Below are 24,747 nucleotides of genomic sequence, written 5' to 3' on the forward strand. Positions count from 1 at the left end.
AGCAAATGATCCTCCGTGAAAAACCCCTGACAAGGAGGGTAAGGAGGGGGAAATTCCCTGAAGGGAAGAGCGTACCCATTTTCTACAAGATCTAGAACCCAAAGGTCCGAAGTTATAAATTTCCAGTCTTGTAGAAAATGGGTAAGCCAGCCTCCCACAGGACCCACATGATCCAGGATGGCAGATCTAGGGCTGCTTTCCTGCATTCCCGGGAGGGGCAGGGGAGGTAGAGGGATGCTGTCCAGTTACACGAAGGCGACCTCTGCCTTTACCTCTGTTGGACGTATACAATGGGTTCTGTTGCTGCTGCGGCTTCTGTGGCGGACGGTACCTTCTGAATCCATAGCCTCTTGCCTGAGACTGTAATCCTAAGAATTTCGCTGTGGCTTTACTGTCCTTAAACCTCTGCAAAGCAGAGTCAGCTTTTCCCCCAAAGAGCTTAGAGCCGTCAAAGGGAAGATCCAAAAGAGCAGCTTGCACATCCGGTGAAAATCCAGAAGACCTCAACCATGCATGTTTCCTAGTAGCAACAGATGATCCCATCAACCTTGCCAATGAATCTGCAGTGTCCGAGCCAGACTGGATTTCTTGGCGAGCAGCAGCCTGAGAGTCCGCCAAAACTTCACTTAAATTAAATTACCAGACCTTCTTCAGATAATTTAGGTATAATCTGCTTGACAGAGTCCATAAGGGCATGAATATATCTGCCCAACAAACAGGTTGCGTTGGTAGATTTCAAAGCCATACTGGCAGACAAAAAGACTTTCTTCGCAGACTGCTCAAGTTTCTTTGAAGCTCTGTCAGCCAGTGCTTGAGGAAAAGATCCCACAGACTGCTTAAGCATGAAGCCGGAACCATCAAACTCTGAGGTGAAGGGTGACAAGAAAGAAACTCAGGCTCCCCTAGTGCTGGCCTATACCTCATAGAGACAGATCTAGAAACTGCAGGAGCAGAAAGAGGATTACGCCAAACCTCGAGTATCGGTTCCGTCAGGGCATCACTGAAAGGCAAGAGAGACTCTACTACAGAGTAAGGAGAATGAGGCACCTCTGTAAGAAGATTAGGCTTATATTCAGCCATAGAAAGCTGTAGATCCAAAAGTTCAGCTGCCTTCTTGATAACAACATGATAAGGTGCGACATCCTTTGAAGAAGACTTCTGTGATGCAAAATCCCCTTCTGGAGAATCATCCAAACCACTAGCCTCACACAAGTCTTCAAACAAGTCCTCAGACTCATAAATTTCACCTTCCTCCATGTCACCAGCCTGGTATTGCTCTTCTTCGATCAACCTTTGCGCTTCTCTTCTAGAGCGCATCTTCGGCTGCGGCATCGGTGGTGCCATATGCGGCGTCGACAGCTTTGGCAGCGGCGTCGAAGGCGGATCTATGACAGCAACCTGCGAAGGAACCAGTGAAGAAGGGACGCCAGATGGAGCCGAGGACTGCCCATAGGGCGTCGACATCCTCGGCGGCGGAATCTGCCATGTCGGCGCCATCGGCATATATGGCATAAAGGGGGCCGGAGGATAATGCTGAGGCACACCCAAATTAAACGCCAATGGACCCATGGGAACTGAAGGTGCTCCAGAGGGGCATGTGGCTCTGGCAAAAACGCCATACATAGCGTTCAAAAACTGCGATGGATCCGAACCCGGCGCCGGGAACGAAGGATACTGCGCCTGTGCGACCTACGTACGAGGAACCTCCGGAATCGGAACCACTGGAGTCACAGGTGGAGTCACAGGAGCAGCAGAAGTCTCATCATCCACCAGATTCGATGTACCATCCGAAGCCGGAGAATCCACCGACGCCGGAGACTGCGCCGGAGTGACCACATAAGGGTGCCGGTCCAGAGACACCTGGGGAGACTCAGAAGGTGAAGGGGATACAAAGTCCTTGACACAACGTCGAGGAGCAGGAGAAGGCGACTTCGAAACACGAGGCTTCGGCGAACGACACCGAGACCCATTCCTCTTCTTCTTGTGTTCTCTTCGATCCATGCGAAGTCGACGACCTCGACTTCGACCGCTTACGACCCCTTTTCTCCTTTCTCACCTTGGACATATAAAGTTTAGCTTCTCTTTCCTTCAATGCCTTCGGGTTCATTTTCCTGCAAGAAGGACAACCTTCGACGTCGTGATCAGATGAAAGACACCAAAGGCAGTCATCATGCGGGTCAGTGATCGACATATGACCTCCGCATTCCTTACAGGGCTTGAAACCCGACTTCCTTTGAACAGACATGGCAAAATAAGAAATAAAATCTCAAAACAAAGTATCAGGTAGAAAGATAGGAGAGTCCCAGAAAATCTGTTAGCGTCAACAGCGCGGAAAAAATGGAACTGACGTCATCATGCCGACGTGGTCTTCTTATGGCTCCGGTGACGTCATGCGGAGCCATGACGCTGTGACGACCTCGTTGGCGCGGAGAGCTAAGAAAAAATTCTGCGGAATGCTGGCGCAGGGGAAATTCATAAGGTGAGGAATCCACAGGCAGATGTATCCATTTTTGTAGAGGTTCAAAAGGAGGACCCATTTGTCGTGTGAGAACGATGTTTAAATTCCACACAGGTGAAGGTGGTACTCTGGGAGGAATTATTCTTTTGCGGCCTTCCATAAAGGCTTTTATGGGAGGTATTTTGAAAAGTGAAAGATGCTGTTTATTTTGTAGATATGCTGCCATGGCAGCAAGATGCAGTCTAATAGATGTGTAGGCTAAGTTGCATCTTTGGAGGTGTAGTAAGTAGCCTATGATGTGTTGGATAGACACATCTAGGGGATTGATGTTGTTGTTATGATAATATATTACAAAACGTTTCCACTTGGCTGCATAGCATGCCCTAGTGGTGGGACTTGTAGCTTCTTTAATGACGTTCATACAGTCAGGGGGAAGGTTAAGGTAACCGAATTCTAGGACCTCAGGAGCCAGATCGCAAGGTTCAGCTGAGCTGGGTCCGGGTGTCTGATCTCTCCATGGTTCTGGGTTAACAGGCGTGGAGAGAGGTGTAGCTTTTGGTGCGGTACTACGAAAAGTCCCAGCAATGTGGTGTACCTTTGTTGTCTGGCCCAAGTTGAAGCAACTAGGATGAGAGTTAGGGAATGTTGCTCTAGTTTGCGCACCACTGGTGGAATGAGTGGCATACGCAAATCTGCTTGACCAGTTCATCCATATCACATTGCCTTTGGACAATGGGTGTGGATATCTGGCGGCGAAGCTTGGGCATTTGGCGTTTTCATGGGTGGCGAAGAGGTCTATTTGTGGTTGTCCCAACATCTGAAAGAACGGTTGAATAACTTGCGGATGAAGTTCCCACTCGTGGATCTGTTGTGTCTGAGGGCTCAACTGATCGGCTATGGTGTTTTGTACTACTGAGACATGTTGGGCTAAGAGAAAAAATGTCTGAGGTATAGCCCACCTGCATATGTTCGTGCTAGCTGAGAGAGCTGCAGAGTGTGTGTCCCGCCTTGTTTTTGTATGTAGTACATGGCTGTCATGTTGTCCGTGCGGACTAAGACGGCCTTGCCTGATACTTGCTTTTGAAATGCTTTTAAGGCTAGGAATTTGGCTAGTAACTCCAGGTGGTTGATGTGGAGTAACTTTTGTTGTGGTGCCCACCTGCCCTGCATGATGTGATGTAGTAGATGAGCTCCCCAGCCGGAGAACGATGCATCCACTGTCATGACTATTTGAGGAACCGGCTCCAGGAACGGTCGCCCTTTGGAAAGGTTTTTGGTATTCCACCACTGCAGAGAGCAATGAGTACGACCGTCCACCAACACTAGATCTGTTAACTGACCTTGAGCCTGGTTCCATTAGCGTGCTAAACACTCGCGAAGGGGACGCATCTGGATTCTTGCATGAGGCACTATGTATATGCAAGAGGCCATTATCCCTATGAGTTGCATGAACACTCGAGCTGGAAGAGTGTTACGGTTGAAATTTTGTTAGAAGAGCTTGCATGCTTGCTATTCTGGCAGGAGTGGGATAGGCTAGCGCTCTTGAGGTGTTTATTGTGGCACCGAGGTATCAAGGACTTGGCCGTAGCCCGTGAGTCCTTGAAACACTCTAGAGCATTGTCCGCTTTGTCGCCAAAAAGGCGACGGCCATCAAAAAACATGACCATGACAGTATTCTGGGCTAGTAACGTGGAAATCGTCCTGCGTAGAGAGTCGGCGGTCTCCAGCCCACAACGAATGGTAAACTTTGCCACATCTCTCCCGGCGGCAACAACCGGAGAGAGCACTGTCTGCGCCCCCTCCGGACACTGAGGCAGCACTTGAGCAATCTTGTTCCACACATAGTGGGAATAACGGCCCAATTGACATGTGATGTTTACCGACCGCAGTCCCAAGCTGGCGGAAGAGAACATTTTCTTCCCAAGATGATCCAGCTTCTTGGATTCCCTATCTGGTGGAGTGGTGGGCAATGCGCTCTTGGAGGTAGAGGCTTGGACCACCAAGCTCTCAGGGGTGGGGTGTTGGGAGGGGAAAGTGGGGTCGTCCGGAGCCGGCCGGTGGCATCGGCCAATCATCCAATATACAGGGGCCCCCGTTTTGGGCCTGGACCAGGTGCCCAAAAGGACGTCGGTGAAAGCTTTATTGAACGGCAGCAGGGGTTCCGTAGAGCTCGCTTGCGGTTGAAGCACCTCTGCCAGGAGGTTAGTCTTGACTGCCACTGTAGGGAGCTTGAGGTTGAGAGCCTCGGCCAACCTACGCAACACCACTGCGTATGACACGTAGCCACGGTAGGAGGAGACAACATGCTACGGTCAGGGGAGGTATTAAGACCACTGGCATCCCAGGTCCTCTCTCCAGTCCAGACCATACTCCAACTGGTTGGTCAGAGGGTCACCATCATCATCATCCTCTGGGTGCCAATCTTGCCTAAAAAGGTCCCCAGGAGTGAACAGGGGCACAAAAACCCTGGTCAGCGTCCACATCAGGATGGAGGCCGGGGTCGATGCTGGCCGGGGGCACGATCGGTGTCGAATGCGGGTGCGATGACGGAGGAAGCGGTGCCAGTGGAGGCGTAATAAGGTAAATTGGCGCCGATCCTGATCCAGGTCTGGATCCATGGGGGGCCTACAGCGCCGGCGAAGTCCTAGGCCCCCCGAGGATCGGCTGTGCCGTACTTACGTTGTTAAAGCTGCTCTCTCACCCAAGCAATCCCTACCCGTGGCTCCGATGAACCAGGTTTATTTGTGGAGAGGATGCTTAAGTAACCAGTAGCTTCCGCCTTGTGTGCGCATGTGTGTGCAGGTGCTGGTGCTGGAACGCTAACCTCCTAGAATGGCTCGTTACGTGGGCAGCACCTTCGCCCCCAGTATAGCTGGCATGTATGTCCATCATTTGGAATCTTATAAGATCCTTCACATAAATAACCCTTTCCAGCAGAACATCAGGATATGGAAGCAATATTTATACAACATCTTAGTCATCTGGAATGGCGATAGGGAAACAACCAACAAGTTCATGACCTGGTTGAACTACCAGAATGAATATCTTAAGTACCATCTCCAATAAAGAACTAGTGTTCCTGGACCTGAACATGTTCCCACAGGATGGTGGCTTAAGAACGACGACACATTTCAAAACTACAGCAAAAAACTGTCTCCTCCTATATGACAGTTTACATCCGTGGCACCTACAGGGCAATTCCCTGTATGGTCAGTTCCTGCGACAAAGAAGAAACTGTTCAAATGTGAAAGATTTCATGGAACAGGCAGAGGATCTGTGGAAGAAATTGGAGAAAAGGAACTACCCGACCAGAGTAGTGAACAAAGCACTCAAACGAACCAGGACGCTCTTTTGGAACCTGTACCATAGAAACCAAAGGAAGAGAGGCCAATATGCATAACACCATTCAACACTGGCTCCAACCAAGTAAACAAGAAAATAAATAAACATTGGCGCATACTCAACTGCGGTCATTTGAATTTTCCGAAACCTATGTTTTTGCACCGGAGAGGAAGGATTTTAAGGGACCTGATGGTACACACAAGGCCACAAACAACAACTGAAGTAGGGACATTAAACACTTTGCACCCACCCCTGATGGGCCACCACCCCCTGCGTACACTGTAGTGTACAATGCCATTTTACAAACTGCAACAGCAAGAAAGTGATCTATATGATCACCTGCCTGTGCAGCAGCACTACATTGGGATGACCATACACCCAAGGAAAACATGCATTGGTGAACACAGGAGCAATGTCAAATGCAAAAAAGCTACAACAAAAACGTCATCACACTACTTAGAGGCCAGTCACACTATACTAGATCTACAATGGACAGTCACTGAGCAAGTATACAATGAGGTAACACTGTTTGAAAAGGAGCAACACTGGGTGTTCCGCCTGGGCACACATGTGTGGGGACTAAATGATGACATACCATGGGGGCAACTTAAATGGATATTTGGTGAAGAATACTCCAGTCATGGCCCCCTGTGTTACCTAGGGAAGTGCTTAAGATGTCAACAGTTTGGTTACACTAACCCCAGACATTCCCACTCCTGTATCCTATTGGGAATACTTGGCACTATGACCTTGTTTGGACACGAGGTGATGGAGCACTCTCCAGCCATCCTTGCAAAATTCGTCCTCCGAACCATGACTTGAAATTTTTTTTTTCTATAACACCATTCTCCCTAACCCCCTTCTTTGCCTGCTAAATCAAAATGATTGTTTTTTTATGATTAATAATTATATTTAACCAGCCTTTTTCTTTAACCCCCTTCATTGACTGCTGATTCAAAATGATTTGTTTGAATTTTTAAATTTGTCATTTTCCATTTTTTTAATCAATGCAAGAAGGGTGCAACCGCGGATTTGCTACCGCAATGCTCAAAAACTAACCAGGAAGTAACGCAACAATGTGGAGGCCATTTTGTGAGTCTGCGTTCTAGCTTCCATGACGCATGTCCACGTCACTCGCGGAAGTCACCACGAGTGCCAAGAACCTGTTAGTCCACCTAGGGGCAGCCACTTTAGGTGGTTAGCGTTCCAGCACCTGCACACACACGTGCGTACAACGCAGAAGTTACCGGTTACTTAAGCAGCCTCCCCGCAAATAAACCTTGTTCATCTGAGCCACGGGTAGGCATTGCTTGGGTGAGAGCAGCCGGGGCGACTTAAGTACAGCACAGCTGATCCCCCTAGGGAACGAGCATCTTCATTAATAAGGTACCGTTTCTCTAAAAACTTCATTTCTCATCAGTCAACGCTTTGTTTCCCACAGTTTTTTACCACAAACGCTCCTCCCCTCCCATGTTAGAGCACATGGGGCTTTAGTTTGGCTTCAAAAGTGTATGTTAAATCTTTGTTTTTTTACATTTATTTCATATAGTTTATTTTACAGTTATGTCATATAACATCTTTCCAGGCAGTACGTCGCATTATGTCTCTCTCGCATATATACCACTGTGACACAGCGAGATCACCAAATATGGAACTGACTACCACAGATGACGATCTATATAGAGTGTGTGTTTTTAGGTCTCGCCTGTCGATGCGCATGCGCATCGAGCTTGCGAGCCTATTGCGGCTTAAACAACTTTTAACTAAGCAGCAAGGAATCGTGGCGATTCCTTGCAGTGCCCGTGACTTTTAAGCTCAATGCGCATGTGCATTGAGCTTAAAAGCGCGTGCACAGCCGCAATCACCGTCAGCCGCATTCCTCCGACACCTTTTGAAGTGAAGCTTAGCTTCACTTCAAAGGCCCCGGCTTCTTAACACACACATGCCGCTCTCCCCGCTCCGCCCCCTCCCCTGCCCGCCTTGTGCATTTCTCCTACACCCCCTCCCCACAGCAATGCCCTCCGTCTGTTGTACAATCCACATGCCGCTCTCCCCGCTCTCCCCGCTCCGCCCCCTCCCCTGAGTCATCCTGCCTGCCCAGACTTCTCCTCCCCCCTAATTACATCCCGCTTCATCAGAACAGACTTCTAACTTCTTTGGCAAACGGCCATTCTACCTCTCTTAACCGTAGTTGCATGATCCATAAATGAGAAATTTGTACCCAACAATAAAACAAACTTACTGCAAAAGGAGTCCCCATACCAATGCGCATGCATCACAGACCACAGTAGGCGTCATGGCTCGTTTGCGTCTAGGTCCACAAACTATTCTAAGACATCGAGTCTAATGGAAAATAAGAATGCAAACCTCCTTTAGTAATTCATATATAGCAGTAATATGTTTACTTTCCACTCTTCCGGGATATTGCGTGGTTCTAGCATCTAGTGCAACGTAATGTACTCGAAGCCTACTTGTATGGTCTCTGAGCTCTCATATACAATGAATACATGTATATATTTAGAAAGAAGTAAACGAGCTCGGTTTGTCAGGAGACCTGGGAACGCTGGCTCCTCCGGATCAGCAGAAAGCTGCCTGGTCTCACATTACAAACAGCTCAGGCCTGGAGCCGCACTCGCTGGAGGAAGCGTTGCCATGGAAACCCACAGCAATCTGTAATGCGGCGAGCCTGTACTCAAGGCATTTACATCTGCAACTCCTCAATGGCAAAATCTTCAAATTTCATGCCTTTCACAAAAATATCAAAACACGCCGTTTGTAGCGATCAAAACACGCATAACGGCGTCTATGTATGAACGCGTATACACAGCGGGTCCTCGGCGCAATTCGTAAACCCGGCAGCAGATGATTTCAATTTTTAAGAAAAGTCATTTTTCTCTCGCAAGAACCTAAATCACAGCGCGTTTTCAGGCACCAGCAGCCTTGGCCGTACTACCGGTCTGAATATTACACCTCAAGTGCTCAACTACCTTTGTCATATGAACACTTCAGAAACTGTGTAAGGGGAAGCAACCACTTTCCACCCCTCCAGATAAATTCATATTGCACTGTTGCAAAGCACTCTAGTGTTTTTGCAGGCAGATGAAATAACCGTTTTTTTCTCCATCTACTTCTTTTCAAGACTGGCGTGGTTAATCGGGTCACTGTAATCTTAGGTTTTTGAGGAAAGTTCTTCCTTCGTCCTTCGTCCTTTACGACTTGAAGAGCCTGGCCTTTAGTATTCCTCCAACTGTTTTGCGTGAAATAAAAAAACAAATCTATCTAGACCATTAAGGACATGGTCTCAGGTCCTCTGGATGATTGCTTCTCGACCTATTTCGTGATTCCTTTCTTCCTGGTGAGGATTTTGCTGCAAAAAATGCACCCATCTTCTGAGGCCAGAATTGAGTGGTCATGATGCATTCTGGACTTTGGAAATGGCTGAAGTGAAGTCGAGAAGCCTGGTGCACAGAGCAATATGGCAAGATTTGCAGTAAAAGTCCAAAGGCTATTGGACGTTAGTGAGCTGCCCAAAGGGGGAAGAATGTGTTTCTTATTACAAGATTAACACATAATGACATGCTCAGAATGTGGTCTAAATTTAAGCCAATTGACTGTTGCCCTTTCTCATTAAGGAGTTCCACTGGGGCTTAACAGTTTATATAAAAGACATTGGACATAGTTATTTAATGATGAAAGACGAGAATAACCAAATATAACAAGCATTTACAATGCAATGGTTTCGCCTTTGGAAAAGTTAGAGCTATTGGCATTGTAAATGACAAAATTTGTATTTATGTGTTGGTTTTGTCATTTACATTGCCATTAGCTTAATCTCTCGCAATGTGAGACCTATTGTACCCTACGGACGAGCTCAGCAGACAGCAATTACTACCACACACACACACCTAGAGCCACACACACACACACACACACACACCCACCCAGAGACACAAACGCCCACCCAGAGGCCCCCCCCACACACCCAGAGCCCCACACACACACACACCCACCCAGAGCCCCACACACACTCACACACGCAACGCCACGCCACTCACACACGCAACGCCACTCACCCACGCAACGCCACTCACCCACGCAACGCCACTCACCCACGCAACGCCACTCAAACACGCTCAAGCACTGGCGTTGCCAATAGGTCTCGCATTAGGAAAGTTGGAGCTATTACAATTGCAAATAACAATGCCTTTTATTTTTCTTTTCATTTAAAAAACATAAAGGGCTTTGTTATTTACAAAACCAATAGCTCTAACTTTCCTACTGCGAGACCTATTGGCAACGCCAGTGCTTGTTTGTTATTTGTCTTGTATGTCATGACTAAGGGCAGCACGGCACCCATGTGAATGAACACTCACACATTTCCCCTGACTTCAAATCCCTGAACTGGCTGCCTTTCGAAGCCAGAATACAACTGAAAATCGCTTGCTTGACACACAAGGCTGTCCACCTGAGCTCACCTATATACCTCGCTCAGAAGCTGACTATTTCTGGAGGCTCCAGAAACACTAGAGGCACAAACAATCTTTTGCTAAAGCCCAGAAGATTCCGCAAGGAAAAAACCTATAAACGCTCCTTCTCAGGAATGGCACCCAGGATTTGGAACTCACTCCCTCCCGAAACCAGGCTCATCCCCTCTACCATACTTTTTAAGAAAGAAGTAAAAGCTATCCTCATGGCTAAATGCACTTGAACTACTACTGGGGATTAACTTCAAAGACTCGATTTTGAGCTGTACTACTTGTTCAAACCTTTTGCATTTTTGTATGACTTGTGATATTGACTTACCTGATTGTTTATGTTACCACTTATTTGTATTTTTATCATTATTGATGTATCTGTCTGTCTATGCTCCCTCGTATACCACCCCCACCCCAATGGTTATTCACTCACATGCTCGTACCCCTCATATGTAAAGCGCTCTGATATCTGCAAAGATCTTGTTCGCGCTATATAAAACTTTCAAAATAAAATAAAATAATAAATAAACTATGAGCAGTCGTGCACGAGAGAGAAAATATATCACTAACTGACCTTTCACAAGTTTGGTGATGTGGTTTTTGAAAAGCATATATTGCTGTGATAATCTTGTTTATTTTATCCTTCCAGATTAATTTACGGGAATATACCAATTAGGTATTGAATGAGTGCATGTTTTACAATATGCACACAAGACTCTGACATTGATCAGGCAGACCACATTGATTTCTTGTAGAGTGGTGTAGGGATCAACCACTTTGGCCCTGAAGAGAAGCCAAGGGGAAGGCTTTGAAACATGTAGACCAAGGAAGCAACAGCCAATTTAGCATAAATCCGCCACTCCTCCTTTTTTTTTTATTAATACCAGCTATAGGGAGTATTAAAATGTAGCTTCCACACAGCCAGGTATTTTTTTTTAACTCACCACATTTCTTCTGACCCTTCCACTCTCACACCAACACATAGTATCACCTCACTAATAAGTGCTCCCACATCTTCGTAGGTCGCATCACGCCCCGTCCCGCAGAAGAGCGGGAAGAACCCAATGATGAAGCCTGCCACCAAGGGACCTTTTGGTGGGTGACGGTTATTTTAACAAAACATTCTGTTTTCCTATACTTCCTTACAAAAACCTACTGTCTACTAAACACTCACTTTAGAACCTATCTTGGAAGGATGTAATTTTTCTACAAGTAAAGTGTAGACTTTCTTTGTTTTTTCGCGATTTATGGAGGAATCTGAGTCTACAGCTTACAGAACCTCTTCACTCCCTCCCTTGGTTGTGGTTGCCTTGCATATGCAACCATGGGTTCTCCCCAGACCTGGGGAACGCCATCCCCCCTGTCTTGAGCCCCATTTGGGACAAGAGCAGGTGGGAAATTAGTTAGTGAGAAGGTGTGTCACACTTGCAGACAAGGCACACCCCTAAGGTGGGCCACCTTAAGTAAACAGCTGAGAAAGGGTTTCGCCATTTTAAATTTGGTGAAACTAGGAACTATGGGTCAGGAATATGCCCACTCTACCCTGAGAGTGGTCTTATTGGAGTGTAATCACCCCAGGGGTAAATAGCACACTGGCTACTACCCTACATTCCCCTAAATGCAGTATTTAGGGGTCCCCCTGAAACCAGGAACTCAGATTCATCTACTGGGAACCAAAGAAAGGTCAAAGAAGAGCCACGTCCATGAGAACAGAGGTCTTGCACTGAGAATGGGGCCAAACCTTGTCTGGCTGCTTGCAACACAGCAATTACAAAGACCGATTCATCCAGAAGCTGAACAGTTTCTCAAAACCTTTGGAGGACTGTTCTCCCCTTCAAAAACCAAGCAGCCTCTCCCTTGGGGTGGAAGAGCCATCCCCCTGCATCTGCAGGCACCGACCGCATCAACCCGGCTTTTCGTCTTGCTGTCTATTGGGCCCACCGAGAGAGCAACTCGCCAGAAAGAGGTTGTTGTGAGTCCAGGAGGTCAGCCAGTCGGTTTTACCAAGTCTCAAGACGCTGACCCCTCCAGGAGCCTCAGTAACAATACCCTGGGTACTGGAGCGCTTACATCTACCAAGGTCTGTTGTGTGTCCAATCTGGACACCAACGATGGCAACACCAACCTGCCGTTGAGAAACTTAAGGATCCACAAGGCCTTTGTCAGGAGTAGCCCTGCTTTCTCTTCCCCACAGGTCATCGAAGCCAAGTGAAAGCTTCTAGGGATCGCAGGACAAAATACCTCTGCACTCCAGCGCCGGTTCACTTATACAGACTGTGTCCTTGTGCTCCATGGACCCTCAAGAGCAGAGCAACACTCCTGAGAGAGTTCCATTGCCTCAGATTTTCCATAGCACAAGTGCTGTAGAACCACTTAAAGGAGGGAAAGGTGAGCTTCTCAGGAGAGGACTGTGGGTGGCATGTGAATCTATGAAAAGTTCCACTACTGGAGAAGGAAAATGCTACTTACCAGTATGCATCTGTTCTTGGAATGTAGAGCTGTAGATTCGTATACTTGTGCATAGATCTCCATCTGGTGTTGGGCTCGGATGCTTGCACTTTGTTTTTGTCTTGGAAGAAATCTTTTGTAGTCACGAGGTAGGTGACTCCTCCGTAGGACAATAGTGCGCATGGGCATTGACTCCATCGCTATATTGTTTTGCCATGGAGGGTTATGATGGAGTTAGTAAGAAATAGAAAAGGATGTCCATGTGTAATGTATCTAAGTAAGGTAGTACTGGAACAGATTGAGGTATCGGGGAGGCGGGTGGGCGTATACGAATCTACAGCTCTACATGCCAACAACAGATGCATACTGGTAAGTAGCATTTTCTGTTGGAGGCATATGAGCTGTAGATCGTATACTTGTGAATAGACTACACAGCAGTTACCTTCTTAGCGGTGACTACCAGTATCTATTGCAGCGGTTTGAAAAAGTGTTCTTAATACAGCCTGGCCTACACTAAATGTAAATGTAAATGTAGTATACTTGTAAAGCGCACAGCTGCCCCAGCAACGGGGCGTCCCGGCGCTGTATAACTCTGGGGAACCCGTCCTGGCTTTCCCTGTGGGATGGTCCCTTGCTGGGAGTCCCCAAGGTAGAGCCAGGCATCCCCAGAATTGGTGGGGCCGTTGTGGAGATTAGGCAAGCTAATGCCCAGAGTTGCCGAGTGGAACCCCTGATTAGAGTAAGCACCAAAGCGAGAATTATCAAGTCCGCTGACCAAGGTCCACGACCCTGCCGCGTCGGGAATTGAACCCTGGTCCCGGGCTGACTTCTGCTCTCAGGCCTGCCGCCTCTAACCAGTGAGCCACACTACTCCACTAGCTTGTTGTTTTGCTTGCATGTCTACACAAAAGTGTTTTGTGAACGTGTGTGGTGTAGACCAAGTTGCTGCTTTGCAGATTTGATCTAGGGGAATGTTCCCTAAGAATACCATGGATGCCCCTAGCTTACGTGTGGAGTGAGCTCTAGGGGGAATGGATAAGGTGCGTTTGGCTTTAGCATAGCATAGCATATTTGGATGCATTTAACAATCCACCTTGCAGTCCCTGTTTTAGAGATATGATTGCCTTTATGAGGTGGGGAGAAAGCCACAAAAAGTTGTTTAGTCTTTCAAAAGTATTTTGTTCTTTCAATGTAGTAAAGTATTGCCCTTTTTACGTCCAGCGTGTGAAGAGCCCGTTCTGCTACTGAGTCTGGTAGAGGGAAAAACACTGGGAGTTCTACAGACTGGTTAAGGTGGAAAGCAGAGACGACTTTAGGGAGGAATTTTGGATTAGTCCTAAGAACCACTTTGTTGTGATGGATTTGGAGAAATGGTTCTTGTATGGTTAATGCTGGAGTTCACTGACTCTTCTGAGAGAGGTGATGGCAATCAGGAAAGCTACTTTCCAGTTGAGAAATTGTAATTCACATTAATGCATATGTTCAAATGCGGGACCCATGAGCCTGGTAAGTACCACATTTAGGTTTCATACTGGAGAGGGTGGAACTCTAGGTGGAATTATTCTTTCAAGTCCTTCCATAAATGCCTTGATAGCTGGTACCCTAAACAAAGACAAATGTTGTCTGATTTAGAGATAGGCTGCTATAGCCGCAAGATGTAGTCTAATGGATGTATACGCTAGGTTACATTGTTGTAGATGCAAAAGGTAACAGATGATGTTTTGAATGGAAGCATCTAGTGGATTGATTTTGTTATTTGTACAGTAAATTACAAATCTTTTCCACTTTGCGGCATAGCAAGCGCTAGTGGTGGGATGTCTAGCTTCTTTAATGATGATCATGCAGTCTGGGGGGATATTAAGGTAGCCAAACTCTAAGACTTCAGGTGCCAGATGGCAAAGTTGAGTTGATTGGGATCTGGATGCCTTATCTCTCCATGGTTCTGAGTGATAAACTGAGGTGAGAGGAGTAGCTTTTGATGAGGAACTACGGACAGTTTCAAGAGGGTTGTGAACCATGGTTGTCGGGCCCATGTTGGAGCAATTAGGATCATTGTGAGGGAATGCTGTTTGAGTTTCCGAACCACTAGCGGAATGTTTTTGTATATAATATATTGCTGTCATGTTGTCTGTACGGACTAGGACAGCTTTGCTTAAGAGGTGGAGTTGAAAAGATTTTAACGCTAGGAAGATTGCCAACAATTCTAGGTAATTTAGGTGGAATTGTTTTTGTTGAGGGGTCCATATGCCCTGAATAGTATGGGTTTGAAGATGAGCTTCCCAGTCGGTGAGCGATGCGTCTGTCGTTACGACACTGTGTGGAACCGGGTCGAGGAACGGCCGCCCTTTGGAAAGGTTTTGTGTGTTCCACCACTGGAGAGAGCGATGGGAGCGCCTGTCCACCAACACCAGATCTGTAAGTTGACCGTGAGCCTGGTTCCACTGTTGTGCTAAACATTCCTGTAATGGACGCATTTGGAGTCTTGCATAAGGTACGATTAAAATGCAAGAGGCCATCATCACTACTAGTTGCATGAACACACGAGCTGGTAGTGAGTGTTGACGTTGAAATTTTGTTATGAGAGATCGCATGCTGGCTATCCTGGCTGGACTGGGTTAAGCAACGGCTTTTGAAGTATCTATTGTGGCGCCTAGATACTGTTGGGTGTGGGACGGTTGAAGATGTGACTTGTTGAGGTTTATTGTGAATCCTAAGTCGTGCAGCAGCTGGATTGTTGTGTGTGTGTGTGGTGTACACAATCGCTGCATGACTTTGCTTTTATGAGCCAGTCATTGAGGTAAGGAAATACATGAATGTGTTGTCTTCGCAAGTGAGCTGCCACTACTTTGAGACATTTTGTGAAGACTCTGGGCGCTGTAGTCACTCCGAATGGGAGCACTTTGAACTCGTAGTGCTGACCATCCAGTACAATCCGTCGATATTTCCTGTGAGCAGGGTGAATAGGTATGTGAAAGTAGGCATCCTTGAGATCTAGAGTGGCAAGGAAATTGCATTGTTGGGAGCAATGGGAGAACATGTTGGAGAGTGACCATGTGAAAGTGGTTGGATTGCATGTACAGGTTTAATGGTCTGAGGTCTAATATTGGCCTGAGAGTACCGCCCTCTTTGGGATGAGGAAGTAAAGGGAGTAAACCCCCGTACCTTGATGGTGAATGGGAACCGGTTATATTGCATGCTTTTGCAAGAGAGAGAGAATCTCTTGTTTTAGAAGTGTGAGATGTTCTGTGGATCTTGGAAGTTGTTTGGGAGGTATCTGTGGAGGGGTAGAAGTGAGTTCAAGGCAGTAACCATATTGGATAATTTGTCTCACCCACCTGCCTGTGATGATGGAATTCCAGACAGGTAGGAACTGTGATAGTCTTCCCCCGACCGGAGTGGAATGGTCTGGGGGGAGTGGAGGAAAGTCACTGTTTTGTGGTAGGGGAGGCGCGGGTGTTATTACCATGGCCTCTTCCTTTGCTGTTATTCCCTCTGTAACCCCCTCTAAAATATCCTCTGTTAGAGGAAGTTTGAGTGGGGCTTTTGTAGGAAGAAGTAGTATTGTCTGTCCCAATGGTTTTGGAGGCGCACCTATAAAAGTAGCGACGAAAAGAACCTCTAGTTGTTGGTAACTGTAAGGCCCCCATGGCTGTAGCTGTGTCAGTGTCTCTTTTCATCTTCTTTAAAGATGTGTCTACAGTAGGTCCAAACAAGCGTTCTTGATCATAGGGCCGATTAAGAATTTGAGACTGCACCTCCTGTTTAAAACCAGATATGTGTACCTGTGCAGTAAAACGCATGTGTTAATATCCCGAGATGCTGTGTCCGCTGCATCAAGAGCACATTTGATAGAGATGTTTGTAATTTGCTTTCCCTCTTGTATGAGGTCGTTAGCGTTAGACCTATACTGTTCTGGAGGATGTTGCATGAGTGTCTCAAGCTCATCGTAATGCGCTCTATCATACCTAGCCAGCAAAGCTTGGGCATTGGCAATGTGCCAGTAATTTGCAGCCTGTGACGCAACCCGTTTACCAGATGCGTCCAATAATTTAGATTCTTTATCTGGAGGAGGGGTGTCACCTGTTTGGGAATTTGCCCGTTTACTGGCATTTGACACCACTAGAGAATTTAGAGGGAGCTGCCCCTTGATATAAGCTGGATCATTTGGAGCTCGTTTATATTTTTTTAGCAACCCTGGGGTTGAGAACTCTAGCCCCGACAGGATCTTTAAACGCATCAGGGGCATGTTTAATCATACCTTTTAGCACAGGTAAAGTATTTTTTGACTTTTGTGATTGTGTAAAAGTCTCTAATAATAAATATTCGTCCAAAGGGTCTGAGTTTAATTCTACCCAATGATATTTGGCTGCTCTATTTAGGAGTTGCGTAAAACCTATGTTGTTGTCTGGAGGAGATGGTTTAGATGGATAGGAGCCTGGTTCAGGTATATCTGGGATATTAGTATAATCCTCCCAAGGGCCAGGCGGTGGGAGACTGTGAATATTATCATCATCATCATCCCCTTGTGGGTCGCCATGCCCACCCCCAAATTCCTCTCCAGCCTCTTGTGGTGCAGGTGAAGAAGGAAGCTGTAGAGAGTGTGCTGGAGAAAGTGGTATATAGTTGGAAGATTTGGAGGGGGAGAGGAGGGTCTGAAAGGTGAAGTTGCTATGTCTTTCTTCTTTAAGGGTATCTCATGTGCCTCTGAGGGTCCAATTTCTTCTTTTTAGGTGATATTGTGATGACATGGACGGTAACAGGGTCAATGTGTAGAGTTTTTTGTTTCGGATCCGAGAGATCTGGTTGAAACAATTCCTTTGAGATATTGTCTTTTTTATGGCACCGACGACTTTGGTTCCGAGTGGTGCTTTGGTTTAGGCTCTGTAGCTTTAGGAAGGGTCTTGGTCTCCTTATGCTTCGGTGGAGGTTTCAAGTCCGAAATCTTTTTCGGCTCCGAAGATTTATGGACTTTTTTTCGGTTCCGAGGGCTCGTCCTCTGTGTGTTTCGGTGCTGAAGCGGTCGGCGTCAAAGCCGTCTTCTGTGTTGATAGAACCGGGCGAGGCACTGTCTCTGGTTTCAACTTTTGTTTCGGTGACGGAGATGGTTTTTTGGTACCGCTATGTGGCTGGCTCGATCCCGAGCTGCCTGAAGGCTTGTCTCTGGACTTCAGAGCCGGGCCCGAGTGCGGGGCATCTGAAGTATTAGCACAGTGTCGACCTGAGCCCGAAGGCGTCAATGGAGCCTTATATTTTGTTTTAGATGGGGCAGGGGTCTGAATCGGAGTACTCACGATCCGTTGACCTGGAGTAATCTTCTGATCCTCAGCATCTGATTCGTCGGCCTCGGAGACGCTGATGTCTTCATCCTCCGGTTGTTCTTCTGCAACATCGAGGCCTGCATCGATGATGTTGTCCGGCGCCGAGGTAGTTGATACGAGCCCGGCGATCATATATGGTTTTCTTTGATCTGAAGGAAGCACAGCCTTGCAGTCTTTGTCCTCATGTTCTGGAGAGAGGCAAAGGTTACAGACCTCGTGGAGATCAGCATGTGGGAATTTAGCACCACACAGGGGGCATTTCTTAAATGGCGTTCTTTCCATTGACTACAGGGCCTGATGGCGCAGATAGGCCCAATGGCCCGCATCGACGACCGGAATCGAAGGTCTTGCTGAATTTTCCAAGATGCACATCGAAAGGGAACGCGATCGAAATAATACTGTCGAGTGGTGAGGGATTGCGCGTCGAAGGGTGATCGAGTACGACACTGACCCGGAGCGCAGCAATTTACACCCGAACACGACGACGGAAAAAAAACAATCTAGAGATGGAGTCAATGCCCATGCGCACTATGGTCCTAAGGAGGAGTCACCTACCTCATGACTACAAAAGACTTCTTCCAAGATAAAAACAAAGTGCAAACATCCGAGCCCAACACCAGATGGCGATCTATGCACAAATATATGATCTACATCTCATAAGCCTCGAACCTATAGTTACAAGTAAGTAACTTATTTTCTTACTCCAGTATTGGAACTTTCATAGATTCATATGCTTGAATCAGAGTAGAAAGCAGTAGTGAGGCATGTTTAACTGTGAGTTGTGAGTTATATACTCCTATAACAATATCCCCGTTGTCACAGACTAAACGAAGACATAGCTTTGTACCTAATTTAAACCATTTTGTGTTTAACATCTGAAATGTTTTTTTTTATACTATCAAGAAAGAATAAACAATCAGATATATGCAATGTGGATGGTTTAACAGTGGGTAATCTGGCAGGCGTGGTCTTTCAGCTGAAGTAGGTGGAAACCCTTTCCTACAATCCGCAATCATAAACTGCAAATCTGAGACCAGAAAGCCAGCTAGATAAACCATCTCTTCTTGTTATGGGTGCTGATACTGTACATGAGATGAATAATAATGTTGTTCATATTCCTCCTCATAGACCTCCTCTTCCTGGCATTTACCATGCAACTACGAGGGGCCGTGTACGACCCCAAAGGGCTCGTTATCATCAGATTCTACTTCTCCCTCCAATAGTTGTACTGGTATCAGGGAGGTCACCTTGCTTGGAGAGGTGAGTGCTGGTGTTATAAGCTTAATTTCCAGTTTTACAATTTTTTCTGTCATCGCTTGGTCGTTGATGGTGTTGGTAAATTGTTATCTGCGCAGGTGGAATAGCCATCGACTGTATGTGCTCGTCGACGAGAATCTCAACATCGAAGGAGTCGTGAATGAGCTCAGTGAAATCTTAGCATCGACGGTCTGGTCAAAGACATCGTCGACAAGGATGTTGTCGTTGAAAAGAAGGAGGTTGTGGACAGCATAGTAATCGTAGGTGTTGGTTGATGATGATGCTGTATACATTTCAGTAATTGACAGGAAGGTTTCTTAAAAGTGTGACTGATCTTAGGAGGTGGTGTTGACATCTCAGAAGATAACATTTTAGCCTTATTACAGGAGACAAAAAGGTTCTTTTTTATCCTTTTTTAAAGGAAATTTAGATCTGTGATGAGATTTTGAAGGACTGCAGCCTTTATAAGACCCATGCTTGGTCTATTTTGAGGCTTTCTTTGGCTGCTCAGAGGAGGCTTAAGAATGGGGTGATCTCTACCTTTTATTAAATTTTAAGAGTACAAAGAGTGTCTGAGTCTGACCCCGGTTATTTTCTCGTTTTGAACTTCTGAAGCTGGATTAGCAGCCTTCCTTCTCTATTCCTTAAAGTCTTCGATAAAAAGGTATTACAAACCTTACAGTTTTTAGCAAAATGATCCGAGTAGATGCAATTTTGGTACAGATCTTCCGAATGAAGTCGCTGCTTACCACAGGTATTGCAGGACCTGGAGAGACTTTTCTTCTCCTTGACTGACATGATATTAAAATAAAGACGAAATCAGATGTGAATGGTGAAAATCTGTGGGTAACAGGAACAACTCCCACTGCACCAAACTATGAGAAATATCTTGGGAAAATATCCAAATAGGAAAATAACTGAGCAGAGTTCAGTGGAGACTACCTGGCACAACGTGTGGTAGAAAACTGAGGGAATGGAACTCTCTGAGGAGTGTTCTAGAGGGAAGGGCAGCCTGATTGGCTGAAGTATAAGTTTAGTTTCTTTTTTAAACAGACTATTTACAGGTTGTAAAATTGAAGGGCTTAGAGGCTTCATGCAATATCTTTAACACTGTATTACTATTACATGGTACCGGGGACTCTCATCTCGACAACTGGGAATGATTCAAGCATGTGAATCCATGAAAGTTCCAATACTGGAGTAACAGTTATTCAACTGCATTTTCTATTCCTACAAAATATATATATAAACTGGACTAGGATTTTCTTCTTCTGGAGTGCGTCTCATTTATTAACTGTGTGTTTACAACAAATGCTTAAAACTACCCTCTGATAAGCCTAAACTGTTCGACTACACTACCACAAATAGAGCACCTGGGATTAATTTAGGCTCTGTAAACCACTAAGGGTCATCTGTACTTTTTGCAGGTGTGTCCTTACATTGGCAATACCACATCAAAAGGCCAGCTTCTTACAGGCAGTAAAAAATGGACTTAGGGAAGCTCTGACCAGATATGCGCTGACTGGTGCGGAAAAAACCCTGACGTGAGCACGTCACTTTGGGCGCGACAGACGATAACACACAAAGTCCAACTATGCCACATATCATCGCACAGGGGTACTTCCCATCACTAAAGATTTCAGGATCAAGTTTTATGCCTGGAGATAATACTAAGGTAAGGAATCTGTGGCTAGAGATCTCTAACAGATTTAGATTTCAGTCACTTTATTTTCACTGACTCAATTAAATGGGTAAACATTGGTCATATTTGTGGCGTGCTTGCTACCTTCACCCTCTGTCAAAACGTGACAGATGTTTCATCTAGTGTATTGCAAATGCAATGTAGAGAATGGAACTGCATGTGAGGCAGTTAGGACATCTGCCACATTTTGACAGAGTACCCTGCTCACCAAATTCTAAATTGGTTCCTAAGTCTTTCCAGAAATGCTTTCTAGGGAATTTAGGAGAAAGGGTCACAGGATATCCTCGAACACCCCCCTCCTCCCAAACTTACAAGCATGCAGTGGAAGTAGCTGGATCTGGCAATTGTTAACTGGATTTTTGACACTCAGATTACAGTTCATGAGTCCTAAGCCAAAGTAGGCTGCCATGGAAAGGTATTAATAAATAATCACCTGTCCACCAGCCAATATTAGTCAGGGCTCAGTGTGAGACAAAGACATGAATAAATAGTTATAGCTTAGACTAGCCTTGCTTTCATAATGCTCTGGCAGATGGTCAAAGTAGGAGTTACACAGAGATCACTATAATCACCACTGCGCTCACTGGTCATGCTACAAACACACACCTCTCCAATTAGGCATACAGGTCTACCTATGCAAATACCAGACACACAACAATATGAACTTCCTCAGTGCTAGATTGGAGAAACCGATGCCGAAGCATGCCACAACACATAGGTGAGGGTGTACCTTCATACAGAACTTTTAACACAGTCAAGAGAATAAAATACACAATGAAGTGGGCAAATGCCTTAAGTACATCACTGGTGGAATTTTGTTACCTGTGCCTATCCACAACACATTGTTACAGCATAGATCCTTATTTACACGTATCCTGACTAACATTATATCCATGAATGTATGTGCTTTAAGAGAGAGGAAAAGTCTGACAGTGCACCCATGTAAATCAATGGATGGCTAGCATATTTGGACCCAGCGTTGCTGGCACATAGGGAAACCAACCAACAGACATTTCTAAAAAGTAAACACTCTGTGGGAGTCCAGGATAGTGTGTCTTCTATATATCCATAATTGTCTTCCAATGAAGATTGCACTGCAAATGTGAAATTATGAGTGAAAAAAATAAATGCCTATACAATTGTGTCAATTAAAAATTCAGGAGTATACATGGAAGTCAAAAGTCATACCAATCTACCAACCTTCATTTTCATACTTACCCCAGGGAAAATGTATCCACACAAGTGGCTGGGATTACAGCCCGAGACAAGAACAGACCAAATAAACATTGACTGCAGTTGGTCACAGGTTTGAGCTGTTACTGTCATGTATGATAGCCCCAGTCACACAAGTGTGGTCCCGTTTTTAAATGAATAAGTGTAAGAAAACTGGGTGGTATGACTTTTTTAGATCAAAGCGGATTCTAAAACTAACCCTCCCAGAAACCTAAGAAACATCTATAATTTTAGCCAAAGTTTTATAAATGTGGGACACTTTGGGTAGGAAATATTGATGGGATCCATGTTAGCCACACTACCCTGTACTCTCCTGATGTCTAGTTTTCCGAATTGTCTGAGGTTGGTATGTTTTCCTGGGTGCAACCGACCCCGACTCCAAATATTGCAGCAATTCACATCACATGAAAGACTGGAATTCCAAGAAAAAATCTTGATATCTCCACGTTGTAAGAAAGTGGCTCTATATATACTGGGCCAAAGTAAGGTACAGTGTGTATAGAGACCACCAACCCCAGAGGTATAACAGAGGTTAAAGTCAGGGCTGACTCTCAAAAATGGTAGCTTGGTCGAGCTGTAAGGCAGTACCAGAGGACAGTGTAAAGCATTTGTTGTACACACTCAGTCAGCAAAAGGTTTCACACACCCAAGGACTGAACTCCAGGCCAATTGTTTTTATATCAAAAGATACAGTTGTTTTATTTTTAGAACCAATAGGTATCGAAAATATACTTTTCTCAATTATGAGGGTTCTCAAGTAATTACTTCGAAGAAAGGAAATAACTTTGTAAACACAACAGGTACAGGGGTTGCAGTAGGCAACACAATTCTAAACACAATCTAACATTGAGCTCCATGGGTTTTTCTACATAAATGCAGTGGATTACTTTATCGATTACTTTTGTAACTCCAGGACTGGATCCTAGATTCAGTCCTGGGGTCTAAGCTGAAAGCAGTTTAGTAAAAACGTTTTAGTTATTGCAATGATTTTTAAGGAATAAAAAAGTATTTTCAAAGTTCACACGTAGAAACTTTTCAGTGAAAATCTAGCAATGTTATCCAATGGGAGAAAATTCAGGTTACAGGTACAGTACGTTCTCGTTACTTTTGTAATCCAGTACTGGGCTCCTAGGTCCAGCACTGGGATCTCTACTTAAGACAGGTAAGTAATTAAGTTTCAGTAGTTAGTATGATTTTTAAGGAACATTTCAAGATTTCAAAAGTAGACAGAAGAAATTTCATAGAAAAGCAGACAATGGATTCCTGTGGAAGAAAGTTAGATCACTAGTAAACACTGTTATGATTACTTTTGCGGTTCAGTACTTGGCTAAAAGGTACAGTACTGGCTTCTCTCCTGATCACAGGTGAGTGCCTCGAAATTCGTTATTCGGCTGATTTTAGATGAATATTTTAAAGTTTCAAAACTTCACACGTAGAAGATTTTTCGAGCCAAACCAGTCAAAGTTAAGGTTCTGGGCTTAGACTCAGGAGTCCCCCAGGGTCAGGTAGGTACAGTTGGTACACCCGCAGCGGCACAGGGGCGGCCGGTTGCAGAGGTAGTTAGGCCCAATGTTATCCAATGAGGGGCAAGGGGCCTTCGTTTGGTGGCTGCTGGCTACCAGGCCACGCAGGTGTGGGAGCTGGGCTCCTGGTCACTTGCTCAGGGCAAATGGGGAAGTAGGATAGGGTACAGGTTGCACTGCCAGGGGCAATCGGGCGGCTGGGTGCATGGTGCATTTGAGCCGCTAAATGTTATTCTTGAAAAAGGAACAAAGGCTGCAGGCTCAGGACGGAGGATCTTCTGAAGCGACCAGCATTTCGTGAGGTAAGTTGGGATCTTGGAGGATAGGTAGGCACCCAGGAGTTGGGCACAGGGGGCTGTGGGGCAGCGGGTGCAGGGGTGTCTTTTGAGGTTTGGAAATCTTACCCCCTGCTGGTCGTGATCGGAGGGGTCTTTTGTCCTGAAGCTGCAGGCGTCGCCGGGGTCGCCGAAGAGGGTCCTTAAGCACTGGATTCCAAATCAGAATCGCCGGGGGGACTTCCTCAGGGTCTTGATTCACTCCAGCACAGGCCAGGCTTGGTGGGTGCAGAGTGTGCAGGGTTCGCGGTTCTAGGCTGATTCCAGGGCTGGTTACTTGCTTTGAGAAGTACCACTGCTCGTGGGAGACCCAGGTAGGCAGAGTCACAAGACAGTCAGGTCCTCCGGGGTTTTTGAGGTTGCTGCCCACTAGAGACGCCAGGGTTTAGCAGGAGCAGGTTCGAGGGTCGACAGGACGGTAGGGCTGGGGCAAATCAGTTGGTGTCTTTCTCTTTGTAGCAGCTGCACGGCAGGTCTTCTTGCTCCTTGTTCTTCTTTCTTGTTTCGGAATCTGGATCTGTGGAAAAAGGTTCAGGGTGCCCCTAAATACAAAATTTAGGGGCGTTAAAGGTAGGGCAAGGGCAGGGACCAATGGGTCCCTGTCCTGGGGTGGGTACACCCCCTAGCCTGCTCCTCTCCTGTGGGAGGGGGGCAGG

At 46.0% G+C, this 24,747-nt stretch overlaps 1 protein-coding gene across 1 annotated transcript in view; it reads right to left on the reverse strand.

The window, feature by feature from the left end:
* The window catches only part of CEP350 (centrosomal protein 350), a 1,478,431-nt gene that overhangs the window by 437,455 nt on the left and 1,016,229 nt on the right, over window positions 1-24,747 (reverse strand). The window lies entirely within an intron of this gene.

This window comes from Lissotriton helveticus, chromosome 1_1 (assembly GCF_964261635.1).
Source record: "Lissotriton helveticus chromosome 1_1, aLisHel1.1, whole genome shotgun sequence".
NCBI classification, from domain to species: domain Eukaryota; kingdom Metazoa; phylum Chordata; class Amphibia; order Caudata; family Salamandridae; genus Lissotriton; species Lissotriton helveticus.